At 49.0% G+C, this 17,506-nt stretch overlaps 1 protein-coding gene across 2 annotated transcripts in view; it reads right to left on the bottom strand.

Annotated features, from left to right (window-relative positions):
* Nucleotides 1-17,506, bottom strand: part of PPARA (peroxisome proliferator activated receptor alpha) — a 94,321-nt gene extending 76,815 nt beyond the window's left edge. For both annotated transcript variants that reach the window (XM_023221737.1, XM_023221740.1), the window contains exons 1-2: nucleotides 17,415-17,506; nucleotides 16,113-16,194 (exon numbers count right to left, since the gene is read on the bottom strand). The gene's annotated coding sequence lies outside the window, so the exon portion shown is untranslated. The remainder of the gene's footprint in view (nucleotides 1-16,112; nucleotides 16,195-17,414) is intronic.

Below are 17,506 nucleotides of genomic sequence, written 5' to 3'. Positions count from 1 at the left end.
GAGAATCACTTGTGACCAGGAGGTGGAGGTTGCAGTGAGCTGAGATTATGCCACTGCACTCCAGCCTGGGCAACAGAGTGAAATTCTGTCTCAAAAAAATAAATAAATAAAATTAAAAAAAGAAATGGACTTCCCCATCTTAACATTCTCAAACTATCCCAAATTTATCAGCCCTACATTTTGAAATAGCTACCTGTCTCATTATTTTTTTGCTTCCATGGCTACAAAGAAGTAATTCTGTAAACTTCAATGAAATCTGACCAGGCGTGGTGGCTCACACCTATAATCCTAGCACTTTGGGAGGCAGAGGCGGGCGGATCACGAGGTCAGGAGATCGAGACCATCCTGGCTAACACGGTGAAACGCTGTCTCTATTAAAAATACAAAAAATTAGCCAGGCGTGGTGGTGGGCGCCTGTAGTCCAAGCTACTCAGGAGGCTGAGGCAGGAGAACGATGTGAACCCGGGAGGCAGAGCTGGCAGTGAGCCGAGATCGCGCCACTGCACTCTAGCCTGGGCGACAAAGCGAGACTCAGTCTCAAAAAATAACAATAATAATAAATAAAGTAAATAAATAAATAAATAAATAAATAAATAAAATCCATAGATTGGAATAGGAAAACAATTACATTTCTATCCTTAATGTTTTCCTCATATTCAGACAACATTACCCAAATAACTTTCTCATTAAAACACTAATACAATTTTCAAACAGAAAACTGTCACTTTGTAATAAGCACAAGAGTACAGATTTAAATGGAGGGGAAGGCTTCATTAAATACTTCCTATGCTGGGCCACCTTCTAGCAGCTGAGGGTACAGCTGGGGAGAAAACAGAGAGACATCTCTGTTGTCATGGAGCCGCCATTCTAGGGAGGGGAGACAGGTGGGAAACAGACAAATCAAGAAAGCATGTACCGGCTGGGCACAGTGGCTCATGCCTGTCATCCCAGCACTTTGGGAGGCTGAGGCCAGCAGATCACCTGAGGTCAAGAGTTCAAGACCAGCTTGGCCAACATAGCGAAACCCCATCTCTACTAAGAATGCAAAAATTAGCCAGGCATGGTGGCGGGCGCCTGTAATCCCAGCTACTCAGGAGGCTGAGGCAGGAGAATGGCTTGTACCCAGGAGGTGGAGGTTGCAGTGAGCTGAGATCGCACCACTGCACTCCAGCATGGGTGACAGAGTGTGACTCTGTCTCAAAAAAAAAAAAAAAAAAAAAAAAAGAAGAAGAAGAAGAAAGCATGTACTACATGGTGACAGGTAGAGGGAAGGGCTGAAAGTATAAATAAGGTGTTCAGGGAAGGTCTCTGCGAAGGGGTCAGGGGGAATGGGGTGCAGTCATGACAGCCTTCCCACCTATAAACAGGGCACCGAGCTGTGATGGTCCCATGAGGCCTGCTGCCTCCCGGTACTCCCAGCACCCTTCCACTCACTTGGACCCTGGGCAGCCATGATCACGGCTTTCCCCCCAACACTATCCTAATGCAGGGAAAAGGAGGCAGCTGCCACACTCAGCCACTCACACGCTGCGTGTCAGACGTATCACTCCCCTACACACTCACCCACGGCATGAGGCCAGCACTCCAGCCCTACGCCAGCTGCCTAATGTCCCGGGCAACTAGGCATGGCTGCTCATCCTGGGTGTTACAGAGCCATCCTTGATTGACACAGCTGGATGCTGACCAGCTTCTCACGTTTGAGCATGAACAGGCCACACTCAGTTCCCTCCATGCACCACACTTCACTGAGCAAGTGTGAGTTGCTACTAGACTGTGGACTTCCTCGTGTGGAAGCCAGATCATGGCCCCCAAAGATATCCACTCCCCAATCCTGGGGCTGGTGGATGTGTTACCCTATGTGCAAAAGGAGCTCTACAGATTTAACAGAGGGTACTGCTGTGGGTTGACTGGTGTCCCCTCGAAAGATGTGTTGAAGCCCTACCCCTCCCCATACCTCAGATTATGAGCTTATTTGGAAACAGGGTCACTGCAGATGTAAGCAGTTGAGATGAGGTCATGGAGTGGGTTGGGCGCTAAGCCAATATGACTGGTGCCCTTATCAAAAGGAAATTTGGATGCAGACACAGACACACAGGGAGCAGGCCACATGAAGACGAAGGCAGAGCTTGGAGGGATGTGGCCACAAGCCAAGGAGAGCCAACAACTGACGGCCACAACCGGAAACCAGGAAAGGCAAGGAAGAAGGCTACCAGAGCCTTTGGAGGGAGTGTGGCTGTGCTGACGCCTTGATTGGGAACTGCTGTCCTCCTGAAGAGGGAATAAATGCCTGTTGTTGAAGCTACCCAGTTCATGGTACTTTGTTATAGCAGCCCTGGGACACAGGTGAGGGTACAGGCTCTGGGAGGGGAGAGCATCCTGGGTGATCCAGGTGGGCCCAGTCTGATCACCTGAGCTCTTAAAAGCAGACAACTTTCTCTGGCTGGAGTCAGAGAGATGCAGCAAAAGAAATGGCAGGAGTGAGGTGGTGAAGGCGAGGTCAGAGATCAGACGCAAGAGGACTCTACCTGTGTGGCTGCAAGCCAGGAAATGCACACAAGTCCCGGCAGCTGAGAATGGCCAGGAGACGGGACTGCATATTTTCAAAACTTGTAAAACTGTATGCCTGGAAAAATGAATTTTAGGCCGGATGCTGTGGCTCACACCTGTAATCCCAGCACTTTGGGAGGCCAAGGTGGGTGGATCACCTGAGGTCAGGAGTTTGAGACCAACCTGGCCAACATGGAGAAACCCCATCTCTACTAAAAATACAAAAATTAGCTCAGCATTGTGGCGCATGCCTGTAATCCCAGCTACTCGAGAGGCTGAGACAAGAGAATCGCTTGAACCCAGGAGGTGGAGGTTGCAGTGAGCCAAGATTATGCCATTGCACTCCAGCCTGGGCAAGAGCGAGACTCTGTCTCAAAAAAAAAAAAAAAAAAAAAAAAAAAAAAGAATTTTACTGTAGGTAAGTTATATCTTAATAAACCCGACTTTATTTATTTATTTATTTAGAGGTAGAATCGCACTCTTGTCACCCAGGCTGGAGTGGCACGATCTCGGCTCACTGCAACCTCCCTAGTTCAAGAGGTTCTCTGTCTCAGCCTCCGAGTAGCTGGGATTACAGGTGCCCACCACTATGCCCAGCTAATTTTTTTGTAGTTTTAGTACAGACAGGGTTTCACCGTGTTGGCCAGGCTGGTCTTAAACTCCTGACCTCATGTAATCCGCCCGCCTCAGCCTCCCAAAGTGCTGGGATTACAAGCATGAACCACTGCACTCGGCCAACCCGACTTTAAAAAAACACCAATACAAACCCTCAAACCCATCTCCACGGCCTGATTTCTTGGGAATGAATAGAGTGGGGAGTCAGCCATGGAAGGCTGGCAGGACACATTGTCGTCACTCCCACAGGGGAAGGCCGTGTGGACAACTTCTCCAAGGACATCAGGGAGCCAGCCCTGCTCCCACCTGATGTAGCGGGGCCCAGGAGCCCCGGGCAGGATATGGCTGCCTCCCTCCCCACCGCCCTGGCTGGGCAAAGCAGGACATGGCTGCCCTGGAAGGCACAGACCACTCATGTCACATCGCCCTGGGAAAGGGGCTTCGAGAAAGGCCTGCATTTGTCTAGGGAATCATCTACCTCTCATTTCTATCAGACCAAATGGAGTCAAGCTCGCAACAGCCAGGCGCCTGCTCTTCCCGCTCCACGGCTGGTTTTCAGGGAGCCACTGTCCCGCTTATGTGACTGTGGTGGAATCGTGGCCGTGAGGGCTCATCTGCTTTTCAGGCTGGAACCAGCAGTGACAGAGCAAAGGCTGAGGCCACAACTAAGCAGGCAGTGTGTCTTCAATACAGGTCATTAGATGCATGATTAGAGTTAATAATCACCTAGGATTTAAATTCTGCTAACCTATGTGGGTCAAAAGGAGTTTAACTTGAGCACTTAATGCCTTTAAGATCATAATCAGGAGAACTAAAATGAGCTCTCAAGTTTCTTGGATAATTTGTATTCACTCTTTCCTCTCTCTGGACCTGGTTCTTTTTTTTTGTTTTGTTTTGTTTTGAGATGGAGTCTAGCTCTGTTGCCCAGGCTGGAGTGCAGTGGCCAGATCTCAGCTCGCTGCAAGCTCCGCCTCCCGGGTTTTACGCCTTTCTCCTCCCTCAGCCTCTGGAGTAGCTGGGACTACAGGTGCCTGCCACCTTGCCCGGCTAGTTTTTTGTATTTTTTAGTAGAGACGGGGTTTCACCATGTTAGCCAGGATGGTCTCGATCTCCTGACCTCATGATCTGCCCGCCTCGGCCTCCCAAAGTGCTGGGATTACAGGCGTGAGCCATCGCGCCCGGCCCTGGACGTGGTTCTTTAGTGAAAGGAAATTCCGAAGTTTAAAGACAACCACATCTGGAGCCACAGGTTCCGTTCACTGGCAGATGCAGCACACATGCCCCGGTGACCCCCGTGACCCTCTGTCCCTGCTCTTTCCACGCTGTGAGCTGCTCTCAGTTTCCCTCCATGCCTCTCCTTCAAGCTGGGAGTCTGCCAGTTATGCGAGGCCGTGGTTGGTAGTGGCAGGGAATCGTGCCCACTGTTTTACATGGCAGGACAGCACATGGCATGCAGCAGGTGCGCAGTAAATATTTGCTGAATAAATGAACTCAGGAATGAATGACTGACGAATGCCCCTAATAGCTGCTCAAGTGAAGGCAGAACTTGTCAAATCAGAGTGACTCAAATGCTATAGGGTGTCTGAAGGACAAAACTCCTGCCTCTAGTTTGGGAGAGCAACAAGGAAGGCTTCAGGAAGGAGGTGGCATTTAAGACTTGAGGAATCTCAAGTGGTGGGTGCCTGGCAGGAGCCGCAGGCTCCCACAGCCAGTCCTGAAGCACCTACCTTGCTGGTTCAACTGTGAGCTACTCAGAAGGCTGAGGCAGGAGAATCGCTTAAACCCAGGAGGCAGAGGCTGCAGTGAGCCGACATTGCACCACTGCACTCCAGCCTGGCAACAGCAAGACTCTGACTCAAAAATAATAAATAAATAAATAAAAGTAGAACTCAGAAAAGGAATTAATTTCTTCCGAGAGACAAAAAGATGAGATTCTAGCCTAAGGTGTAACACATCCATCCACCAGGTATCATTTTTATACACATGACATTAAATCACCGCAGGCTGAGGCTCTGGGTTCAACCATGAGTGATGAGCCAAGGATTCTGGCCTCGCGGGGTCTCGCGGAGAGCCACTGTCACCAAGCCACCACCTGAATAAACACTGCGTGAGTGCATTGGAGGAAAAGCACCAGGTGTTACAAGAACCTGCCTCAGCATACAACCCCGGCAGGTGGTTCAGGGAGCCTTCCTAAGAGTGAGTTTAAGCTGAGGTCTCAAAGGTAGAGGTCATGGGGGTGCGGCGGGGTATGAGGGTACGGGAGTGTGTCTCTGGCACGCCTAGCTCACGAGAAGAACCGGAAGGGGCTTGTGTAGAAAGCGTGTCGGTTGGTCCTTGGAATGTCAGGGCCGTGCCCTTCTATCAACCTCTCATCCCATAAACATTGGATGGACGGGACAACATTAAGATGGAAGAGGCAATGATAAGCAAGGTAGCACCTATCAAGCCCACACTACCTGCCAGGTGCAGCAATCCAGAGAAACCCTAGTATGCACCCCTCTTGCAGCTGAGGGAAACTGAGTCACAGGCCAGCTGAAAAACCCATGCGCGTCTGAGAGCTGCTAAGTGGTGGGTCAGGACCCTGCACCTTGTCCTGCCTTTGATGTCCCCTGCCCCAGCCCTAGCAGGAGGCTGGCAACTGAGACCAAAAAGGGTCGCCAGGGTCAGGGGAGGGGAAAAAGCAGGACAGCTCAGAATCAGACACACTGAGCGCGAGGGCCTCCAGGAGGGCCCAGGTGACATCTGGAAGGCCGGTGGGTGACAGGTTTGAAGCTCACAAGGGTGATGGTGACGTGCAGGGGGACTTGTGGAGCCAGAGGGGCTGGGGTCATCCAGAAAAGCAAAGGGATCGAATGCTAGCACGGAAAAGGGAACGCCGCTGAGGGCTCCGAGGAAAGCACACACGCACAGTGGGAAAGTCCACGTCTGCTCTCCTGGGCCTGCGGTGATTTAACGTCATGTGTATAAAAATGATACCTGGTGGATGGATGTGTTGCACCTTAGGCTAGAATCTCATCTTTTTGTCTCTCGGAAGAAATTAATTCCTTTTCTGAGTTCTACTTTTATTTATTTATTTATTATTTTTGAGTCGGAGTCTTGCTGTTGCCAGGCTGGAGTGCAGTGGCGCAACGTCGGCTCACTGCAGCCTCTGCCTCCCGGGTTTAAGCGATTCTCCTGCCTCAGCCTTCTGAGTAGCTGCGATTACAGCCACACCACGCCCAGCTAAATTTTGTATTTTTAGCAGAGACAGGGTTTCACCATGTTGGCCAGGATGGTCTCAATCTCTTGACCATGTGATCCACTCACCTGAGTTCTAATTTTTAATTGTTCCTTCTTGTCTTTCAGAGGCTTCCTCCTTGAAGAGTCTACAGCAGACCTGATACCATAATTGGGCATACATCCTTCTAAATCCCTTCTAGAATATGATTTAACCTACTAAGAAAGCCCACATTTGAATTCATTCATTCCAAAAAAAGTCTCGGTCCACTTCCTAGGTTTTGAGCTCTTTTTATGAGTCCATGGAAGCTGCCATGGTTTTCTCTGCGTCCATGGCCATGTTTTCCATCTGGGTTCTTGTTTCTTTTAAGTCTTATACCTCTATTAGTATTAAAGATCATCAGCCGTGCTTAAGTGTGGTTAAATATTCACTTTCACTTAGACTTCTGACCTAGACACTAACAGCTAACCTTGCTAGATTCATCTAAGTAAAGAGAATGCGGCAGGGCAAAAAAGCCAATAATTTCTGGTTTCCAGAGTGAAAGAAAAATACTGGGCTGGACATGATGAATCACATCTGTAATCCCAGGACTTTGGGAGGCTGAGGCAGGCAGATCACTTGAGCCCAGGAGTTTGAGACGAGCTGAACATGGCTAAACCCCATCTCTACAAAAAACACAAAATCTAGTTGGGTGTGGTGATGCACACCTGTAGTCCCTGCTACTCAGGAGGCTGAGGTGGGAGGATTGCTTGAGCCCGAGAGGTGGAGGTTGCAGTGAGCTGAGATCGCACCACTGCACTCCAGCCTGGCAACAGAGTGACACCCTGTCTATAAATAAATAAATAAAAATACGATATTGGGCCGGGTGCGGTGGCTCACGCCTGTAATCCCAGCAGTTTGGGAGGTGCAGCGGTCGGATCATGAGGTCAGGAGTTTGAGACCAGCCTGGCCAATATGGTGAAACCCTATCTCTACTAAAAATACAAAAAATTAGCCGGGTGTGGTGTAGTACCTTGAACCCAGAAGGCAGAGATTGCAGTGACAGAGCGAGACTTCATCTCAAAAACAAACAAACAAACAAACACCGATACAGATTTCTTATATTGGCACTCTGCTAAATACTCTTCACATTTCTCTGTTCCCACGTGAAGCCTGGGACTTTGAAGGCATTGCTACTGCTCTGAATTGAAAGCTTCCACTTACAAGTTTCTCCTGGAAGGATCCCCGCTGGCTGCCATCCTTAGCTGGGAATGGGAGCCTGCTCCTCTGGGTTCAGTGCACCAGCCCTGGATCCACACTGCCCAGCCCTTCACTGGCGGTTCCAAACGGTGGTTTTCAGGCTGCTACAGTGGTGGTTGGCATCTTCCATTCACAGCTTGTGATCGGAATCTCTGTCCCTACAGTACTTCTGGGTGTACACACTTTCTTCCCTTCTTCCCTGGGTCTGGGATCCTCTATCTTGGCTTTGGAGGCACCCACAACCACCCTCGGTGTCATTAGTCATCACTTGTCACGCCAGCTCTTTGAACCCTGTTAGTGCCAGCTTTTTCTCTCAAGGATCCTTGGCTTCAAACACATTTAAATACCCTCTCCCCTTCATGCCTCTCATTTTCCAAAGCCTTCGTCCCAGCATAGCACTCTCCCTTGAGTCCCGCCTTCAAGATCTTCGCATAATTGAACTTAAAAAAAAAAAAAAATCCCCTCTTTCAGAACACCTCGCTGAATAGAATAGATTAGGCTTATTTTTATGATTTGAAAATTACAACAATAGAGTGCCTTCCTTTCTGGAAAAGGCTCTCAACAAAGTGAGTTTTTCTAAGGAAAGAAGAGAATGAAAATTGCGTTCTAAACTTTTGTGCACTTCTGATTGCTTGTGAATCACAGCGGAGCTGCGCAGAGATGGGAAGCCCACGCTCCCTTGCCTGTATCTGGTGACAGGTTCTGTAACATGTGTCAAAGTGGGGGGAAGACAAAGACAAATGTACTGCTCAAGCAAAATACTCTGCTTCACAAATTGTAAAGTCCAAGGACACCGTCAACAGGTCAAATACCGCCCTGTTTGTTTCTGTTACAAATAACTTTCACCTACTCAGAGATGATTCCAATTTAAAGCAAATTTCTAACTTCTCTGAACATTTTTTTTCTTTAAACATCATTTGTGTTAATTTCATCCCCAATGCACAGATAGAAAAACAGAAGCCGGGGCCGGGCGCGGTGGCTCAAGCCTGTAATCCCAGCACTTTGGGAGGCCGAGACGGGCGGATTACGAGGTCAGAAGATCGAGACCATCCTGGCTAACATGGTGAAACCCCGTCTCTACTAAAAAATAATAAGAAAAAAAAACTAGCCGGGCAAGGTGGCGGGCGCCTGTAGTCCCAGCTACTCGGGAAGCTGAGGCAGGAGAATGGCGTAAACCCGGGAGGCGGAGCTTGCAGTGAGCTGAGATCACGCCACTGCACTCCAGCCTGGGCGACAGAGCGAGACTCTGTCTCAAAAAAAAAAAAAAGAAAAACAGAAGCCGGGTGTGGTGGCTCACACCTGTAATCCCAGCACTTTAGGTGGCTGAGGCGGGCGGATCACTTCAGGTCAGGAGTTTGAGACCAGCCGGGCCAACATGGTGAAAGCCCGTCTCTACTAAAAATACAAAAATTAGCAGTGTGTGGTGGCACATGCCTGTAATCCCAGCTACTCAGGAGGCTGAGGTAGGAGAATCACTGGAACCTGGGAGGCAGAGGTTGCAGTAAGCTGAGACTACGCCAGTGCACTCCAGCCTGGGCAGCAGAGTGAGACTCCAGCTCTAATCCTGCCCCCCCCGCAAAAAAAGAGACACTACCCCAGTTATCAAGCTGTCTCATAAAATGAGCTAAAATAAGACTGCAATCTAGAATTTATCAAATTTACTCATAATCCTAGGCAGAAGGCACTATGTTCCTCATGTTAGCAGCCCACTCGCTGTTATTTTATTCCATGTGGAAAGCTGCCTGAAAATGCTTCAAAAAATTCATCCCATTTAAACATTGCTATAACCATTTCTTCCAGAGATAATAGAAGAAAACTTGTTTCAGATCAAGAATTGCATGTCACTTGATTGGACAATCTGTATTTTACAAGCCACATTGCTGAATTATAAACATGCATTTAAATACGCACGTAAAGCTGACGATGAACTTCTTAGAAAGGGACATATCCACGTGTCAACCTCTAAATAACTAGGTCTCTTTTACTGAAACTTGGCAATTTCTCACCTTGGTGTGGTTATCACATAACCACAGACGTATTCAGTTACAAATGATGCAAAAAAACCTGGGGCCTCACTCACTCTTTTTTTGTCTGAGATGTGTAGTGGTGCGATCTCAGCTCACTGCAACCTCCGCCTCCTGGGTTCAAGCAATGTTCCTGCCTCAGCCTCCTGAGTAACTGGGATTACAAGCACCTGACACCACGCCTGGCTAATTTTTGTATTTTTAGTAGAGACAGGGTTCCACCATGATGGCCAGGCTGGTCTCAAACTCCTGATCTTGTGATCCACCCACCTTGGCCTTCCAAAGTGCTGGGATTACAGGTATGGGCCTCCACGCCTGGCCTCGCTCACTCTTAAAAATGAAAAATGAAAAGGGTGGGGGAGCTTCAACATTCTGCTTTGCTATAGCCTCATCTCAAACCATTCCTATGAAGCTCATAATCTTGGAAGCCATTAGTCCTATATTTGCCTTCCTAACTCTTACTATTCAAAATGATGCTCTTTCGAAGGCTGGCTTGTGGTCTATAAGTTAAAAGTATAAAGCAAGTAAATCTGAATAGAAATCTTCACTCCTCTTTATCTGCAAATCTCTTAAAATGGAGCAAAATAAAAGCAGTTCGACGAGTCCTGCCTCCTGGAACACAAACAATATTTCATCTGAGTTTTCTCTAATTTCTCCTGGGAATATTTTAGCTTCACAATCACAGCGGGAGAAGGACCCTCGCCTTGTTAAATATCAGTGCTGCCCAACTCACTTCCCTTTCGCCATATCCCTTCCCTATGAAGTCAGTTGTTTGGAATTTAAATCCATGATCTTGCAGAAAGAAAGAGGATTTTATCTAAATAGATCCTCAGGCCATCTTATAAAAATTATATTTAATCCATAATATACACCAAACCTAGTGGTGATTACGAAGAGGACCATTTCAGTGGCAGCCCTCACCTTCCTAACACCGTTGTAATGGGAAGTACATATTGGACATCCGGAGGGAACACTTCGTCAGTACAGAAGGAAAAAGAGCTCTCTCAGTCTAGGTGTGGGGGAAGCTGCAGGGGCCTGGGGCAATTTTGCTGCGGTGGGATGGAGCGGGCCACCATCTGTAGGTGCTGCTGTCTACACTCCTGTTTAGGTGCCCCCCCCCCCCATCCAGCCAGCTCCCACCCACATCTCAGTACTGTGGTGACCACAGAGGCCCATCAATACATTCTTCTAGAATTAAATCCTGTTAATCATGTACTTATTCCATGAACATTTACAAGTACCTACTCAGTTTATAGGTTTAGCAGGGCAGAAATAAATAAGACAGCCTCTCTGCCCTCAAGGAATTAGACTCAGTGTGGACAGTCAGACTAACCAGGAACCAGGGTGCAGGCAGCACCGGGCCATGGTTTGACGGAACTGTGTCCGGGCACGGGGAGAGTCACTGGGCCTGCATTTCAGCAGATCCCTCTTCAAGATGAAGAGGCCTGGTTCAGGTATGCCATGGAGTTGGAGTAAAAGCAAATGCAAGGTGTAGTCCCAGAAAATCTGAGGTCACAATCACCTTCAAAACACACAGGAGGCCGGGTGCGATGGCTCACGCCTGTAATCCCGAGACTCTGGGAGGCTGAAGTGGGTGGATCACCTGAGGTCAGGAGTTCAAAACCAGCCTGGCCAACATGGTGAAACCCCATCTCTACTAAAAATACAAAAATTAGCTGGGCATGGTGGCAGATGCCTATGGTGCCAGCTACTTGGGAGGCTGAGGCAGGAGAATTGCCTGAACCTGGGAGGCGGAGGTTGCAGTGAGCCAAGATTGCGCCACTGCACTCCAGCCTGGATGACAGAGCGAGACTCTGTTCCCCCCTCCAAAAAAAAAAAAACACATAGGAACCACTTGTAACAACTTTATTGTACTGGTGGAGAACTCTCTGTCGTATATTCCAAAATGAAAAACAATTTTGGTGTGTAAGGGGAGATGGGGGTATGTTGCTTTCTGAAAGCCTTTGAAAAATCCTAAAATGGCCAGAGTGAAAACAACGCAGGTATCAGCCCTGGCTAAGTGAGAGATGCAGGAGCCAGCGGTATGTCCTCCTTCTTAAGACACCTCCTGAGATGGGCAGTTTTTTAAGCCACCGCTTTGAGCTTCACAACCCTTCAGAGAGGCGGCATGGAGACGAACTTCATTTTCTGATGAGAAAACAGCAGTTTAAAGAAGGGAACAAAGGTCTCTAGGCCTGGCAGGCAGCAGCTAAGGGGCCAGAATCCAAATCTCATGATTAATGACCTAATACCTTTTCCACTATATCAAGCTGCTTTGCTGATACAAAGCAAAATTTCCAAATTTTCAACCACTTTTACCATATGTGAGCCTCAAAACAAATGCAGCTTAGCTGCAAAGATAACCATGACAGGGTGAGACCTAGCAAGGAGTAAGTTATTTTCTTTTCAAAAGCATAAACTTTCAAGACACCATAATATCACTATTAAAAGACACTAATTAAATATCCTAAAAGCAAAGAATGCACACACCTCTGGGTAACAAGCAAATCTGGTCCTGTCTGGAAAATGTGCCTGCATGGTGCTCCTCTCCATAGAAGCTCAGTGCATGCAAGCGGCAGAAATACTTGGAAAAAGAAACACATTCTTTTAAACATGGGCCACTGGAACAGCTAAGGCTTTTTCCTGTTTGATTCTTACCTTAAACTCATCTTATCACCAAGCTGGAAATGTAAATTTTGTGCCCAAGTTTCCCTAACCACATGGCCTTAAAGGTGATCTAGCTTATTCTATGCAATTCATAAGACATAGCACATTTCTACCCCATAATCAAAAACTATACCTTTTTAAAAAGTATCTAGAGCTGGGCGCAGTGGCTCACACCTGTAATCCCAGCACTTTGGGAGGCCGAGGCAGGTGGATCACTTGAGGTCAGGAGTTCAAAACCAGCCTGGCCAACATGGCAAAACCCTGTTTCTATTAAAAATACAAACATTAGCCGGGCGTGGTGGCATGCACCTGTAATCCCAGCTACTTGGGAGGCTGAGGCAAGAGAAGCACTTGAACCCGGAAGGCGGAGGTTGCAGTGAGCTGAGATTGCACCACTGCACGCCAGCCTGGGCAACAAGAGCTAAACTCCATCTCAAAAAAAAAAAAAGAAAAAGAAAAAGAAAAATGGACTCTACACCAAGCTACCAAAAACAAACAAAAACAGTGACTCTCAAGTTCCAAAAAAGCAGAAATCAGACAGGCCACAACCTCTAACTGCAATGTAACAAAATTAGTACAAACATTAAAGAAAAACACTGGCTGCTTGGAAGTGAAGACACTCGTCCTATTTGCCATTAAAAATATATCCATGCACACATAGAAACCAAGAGAGAAAACAAACAAACAAACAAAAAAAACAAAAAAAATTGGCACATTTCAAATATATTTATAATGAGCAAATAAATATTTTAAAATTATTGTGGTTTTGTTTTTTTTTAAAAAAAAGACCACTTAGGCCGGGTGTAATGGTTCATGGCTGTAGTCCCAGCACTACGGGAGGCTGAGGCAGGAGGATGGCTTGAGCCCAGGAGTTTGAGACAGGCCTGAACAACATAGCAAGACCCCGTCTCTGCAAAAAATACAAAAATTAGTCAGGCATGGTGGCGTGTGCCTGTGGGCCTAGCTGCTTGGGAGGCTGAGGTGGGAGGATCACCAGAGCCCAGGGAGGTCGAGGCTGCATCAGGCCGTGATCACGCACCTGTGCTCTAGCCTAGGTGACACAGTGAGATTCTGTCTCAAAAATAAGTAAATAAATAAAATTTAAAAGACTGCCTAATGATGACTACATAAATATTTATTTATTTTTTGAGACCAGGTGTCACTCTGTCACCCAGGCCGGAGTGCAGTGGCGCCATCTCAGTCACTGCAACCTCCACTTCCCAGGCTCAAGGGATCCTCCCACCTCAGCCTCCCAAGTAGATGGGGCCACAGGCACACGCCACTACACCCGGCTAATTTTTGTATTTTTAGCAGAGGTGGGGTTTCGCCAGGTTGCCCAGGCTGGTCCTGAACTCCTGGGCTCAAGCAATCCATCCCCTTCGGCCTCACAAAGTGCTGAAATCACAGGCGTGAGCCACTGTGCCTGGGCTACTTAAATATTTATTACAAAAACAGACTCTCCAAAACAGCACGCAAGAAAATGAACACTGACCACCAATTACTAAAGAGTAAGATGTCCTGGCAAAAATAGGTTCTTCATCTTTTACCATGAGGAGGATTATCTTTACGTTTCCTTTTTATTTCTGGTGTGAAAATCAGTTTCATGGATCCATGCTTGTCTTGTTCAGCACTGGGGACAGTAGCCCACAGCAGCTACTCAGTAAATATTTATAGAATGACTGCATTAAATATACACACATATATAAAGAGATTGGCTAAATACTGTTGTATCTAAACACAATAGGATATTATATATACATTTCAAATGATGCAGAAATGTTTTCCACATAGAAAGATTTTTCATAACCTAGTCAATAAGAAGTTATAAAATAGTTTATAAAGAAGACAGGTTTTCTCTTTCTTCTCTCTCTAGTTCTCTCTCTCTCACATACAATTTTTCTTTTTTTTCTGGAGACGGAGTCTCACTCTGTCACCCAGGCTGGAGTGCTGTGGTACCATCTCAGATCACTGCAACCTCCCTCCCGGGTTCAAGCAATTCTCCTGCCTCAGTCTCCTGAGTAGCTGGGACTACAGGCGCCTGCCACCATGTCCAGCTAATTTTTGTATTTTTTGTAGAGACAGGGTTTCACCATATTGGCCAGGCTGGTCTCAAACTCCTGATCTTGTCATCTGCCCACCTCAGCCTCCCAAAGCGCTGGGATTACAGGTATGAGCCACCGCGCCTGGCTGATACACAACTTTTAAAACTCTGTTCATAAGTTTGATAAACAGGAGCTAGTGAAAACCACTGCAGTATTTGATGATTATGGCATGTCTCTTACGTTGTGTTTAAGACGTCAGAAAAGGGCCCGGCACAGTGGCTCATGCCTGTAATCCCAGCATTCTGGGAGGCCAAGGCAGGCGGTTCACCTTAGGTCAGGAGTTTGAGAACAGCCTGGCCAACATGGCGAAACCCTGTCTCTACTAAAACTACAAAAATTAGCTGGGTGTGGTGGTGAGTACCTGTAATCCCAGCTACTCGAGAGGCTGAGGCAGGAGTATCACTTGAACCCGTTAGGCAGAGGTTGCAGTGAGCCAAGATCGTGTCACTGCACTCCAGCCTGGGTGACAAGAGCAAAACTCCATCTCAAAAAACAAACAAAACAAAACAAAACAAAAACAGATATGGGAAAAGAAAGAAAAAACATTTTTTCCTACTGTCGGTTAATTAATTTTGTTTTATTTATTTGTTTTTGAGATGGAGTCTTGCCCTGTCACCCATCCTGGAGTGCAGTGGCACAATCTCAGTTCACTAAAACCTTCACCTCCCAGGCTCAAGCAATTCTCCTGCCTCAGCTTCTTGAGTAGCTGGGATTACAGGTGTCCACCACCACGCCCAGCTAATTTTTCTATTTCTTTTGTAGAGATGGGGTTTCACCATGTTGGCCAGGCTGTTCTCAAATTCCTGGCCTCAAGTGATCTGCCCACTCCGGCTTCCAAAGTGCTGGGATTACAGGAGTGAGCCACCACATCCAGCTTGCCAATTAACTTACTTTTGCTTCAGAGTTACACAGGTCATCATCAGCCCCAGTGTCCCTGGTCTCTCATGGATGGTGACCACACAAATTCGTATCATCTGGCCGTTTCTTCAGCCTATCCTTGGCATGTTCTGGCATTGGCCTATCTCAACAAGCCATCTGCTTAGTATTCAAATCAAAATGAAAACAGCTCAGAGATGGTATACTGCTTGGTACCAGTCAGTGTGGACACCCCAAGGGTCTGCTAAGCACGCACATTTCTCAAAGTTAATGTTATCAAGTTTTAAATTATACAAAACATGCCTGCCATGAAGCAATGAAGTTCCCAGCAAAACTCACACAATAACTCAGAACTTAAAAGTGAATCCTAGGCTGGGCACAGTGACTCACGCCTGTAATCCCAGCACTTTGGGAGGCTGAGGCAGGTGGATTGCGAGGTCAGGAGTTTAAGACCAGCCTGGCCAAGATGGTGAAACCCCATCTCTACTAAAACTGCAAAAATTAGCTGGGAGTGGTGGCAGGTGCCTGTAATCCCAGCTACTCCGGAGGCTGAGGCAGGAGAATCGCTTGAACCCCAGCAGCAGAGGTTGCTGTGAGCTGAGATCAGGCCACTGCACTCCAGCCTGGGCCACAGAGGGAGACTTCGTCTCAAAAAAAAAAAGGTGAATCCATGCACATGTATCTTACTTTCAGTCCGAAAATGTATCTAACCTTGCATCACAAAGTAATAACCCCCAGACTGCTGGTCTGTAGTACAACAACAGTAAACACTGAAAACACTTAAATATTTCCATCTGGAAACAGTAAATTAAACTTTCTACTTACCTGTGGTGACAGCTTCTCAGTTCTGAGCTTGTCTTGCCACAAACTGTGAGTCCACAGAGCAGACGGGGCCCTGAGCTTCAGCCTGGCCGTAAGAAGGTGAAGGAGGAAGTGATTATGCTATGTTCTCTGGATGCCCCCCAACTCTTCACCTTGGAAGAGGAAAGTCATCCTGACCCTGCCCAGCAACGACAGGGGTGTCGCAGGGTCCTTCTCAGGAAAACCCCGTGTCCTTGCCCTGACCCAGTTCCTCAAGCCACCCTTATCCCAAGGAGGCTGGGAGAGGAGGGGCCTCCCTGGTTTCCTGGCAGGGGTCGGCGGGGGCGGCTGGGGCGTGCAGCCCCGGAGGTCCCACGAAGCCCAGACCGTTGGACAACTGTGGGTTTTTCTTGGAAAGAATCCTGACACTTGGAGCACACTTCCTCTCTTTTAACTTTTAAAAAAGGCTTCAGAAAGGCACAGACGTGCAGTTGTGCCCTGTTAGTTGGGGTGCGTGAGGGGACAGAGCCGACCCTCCGGACTTCCACTAGCACCACCCCGCGCCCCTCCGGCTTCACCCGCACCACGCGGGCCGCGCAGCGCGGGACTCCGGAAAGACCTGGGCGCCCGACCCGCAGCCCGACCCGCAGCGGCCCCGACCGGGAGCGACGTGGCGCGGCTTCCGCAGGGAAGCCACCCGGCCCAGCACAGCCTGTCCGGGGTCGACCCGCCGCGTTGGGGCACAAAGTGGGAACCGTTCCTCAAAGGTGGTCGCAGCTGGAAGAACAAACACGCGCGTCTCCGCCCGACGGCAGCAGCCGGGCGCGCCCGTCCGGGCCCGGGTTTCCTCGCCTCGGGGATCCCTGGAGGTCTCGGAAAGCACCGTCTGAGTCGGGGACGCCCCAGCTCCACCGCGCCGAGGGAAGGGCAAGCCCCGATGTCCCAGCCCGTGGGCCCTCCCTCCCAGGGGACAACCCGAAGACCCAGAGTCGCTGCGGTCCCCGGACCCGACCTCCGCGCAGCGCCAAGCCCCAGGGACAGCCGCGGACTCGGGGGTTCCGGGCAGGCCCCCAGCGCTAGGAGGGAGGCCCTGCTGGGCCCCGGGATCCCTTGCACGAGTCCTCGGTGTGTGTCCTCGCTCCTAGCCCTCAGGTCCCCAGCCGCGCACCCCGGGCCTCAGGTCCCTGGGACCCCGAGACCCCTGGCCCCGCGCATGCGCCGCCCACCCTCTGCCCTTCCCCCGTCCTCCGCCCTCCAGGTCCCGGGACCCGGAAAGCACGGCCCGCAGACCCCCGCGCGCGTGCCCGCCCGCCCGTCCCCGGGCACCTGGGCCGCGGTCCGCCGCCTGCTGGTCCGTGGGGCGAACGCCGAAGGAGGCGGCGCCGGGCAGGGCGCTAGCGGCCGCCTCCGCCCCCGCC

Source organism: Piliocolobus tephrosceles, chromosome 19 (genome assembly GCF_002776525.5).
Source record: "Piliocolobus tephrosceles isolate RC106 chromosome 19, ASM277652v3, whole genome shotgun sequence".
Lineage (NCBI taxonomy): Eukaryota > Metazoa > Chordata > Mammalia > Primates > Cercopithecidae > Piliocolobus > Piliocolobus tephrosceles.
The sequence above is the reverse complement of the archived record's forward strand: the minus strand, read 5'-3'. Positions and strand labels throughout refer to the sequence as shown.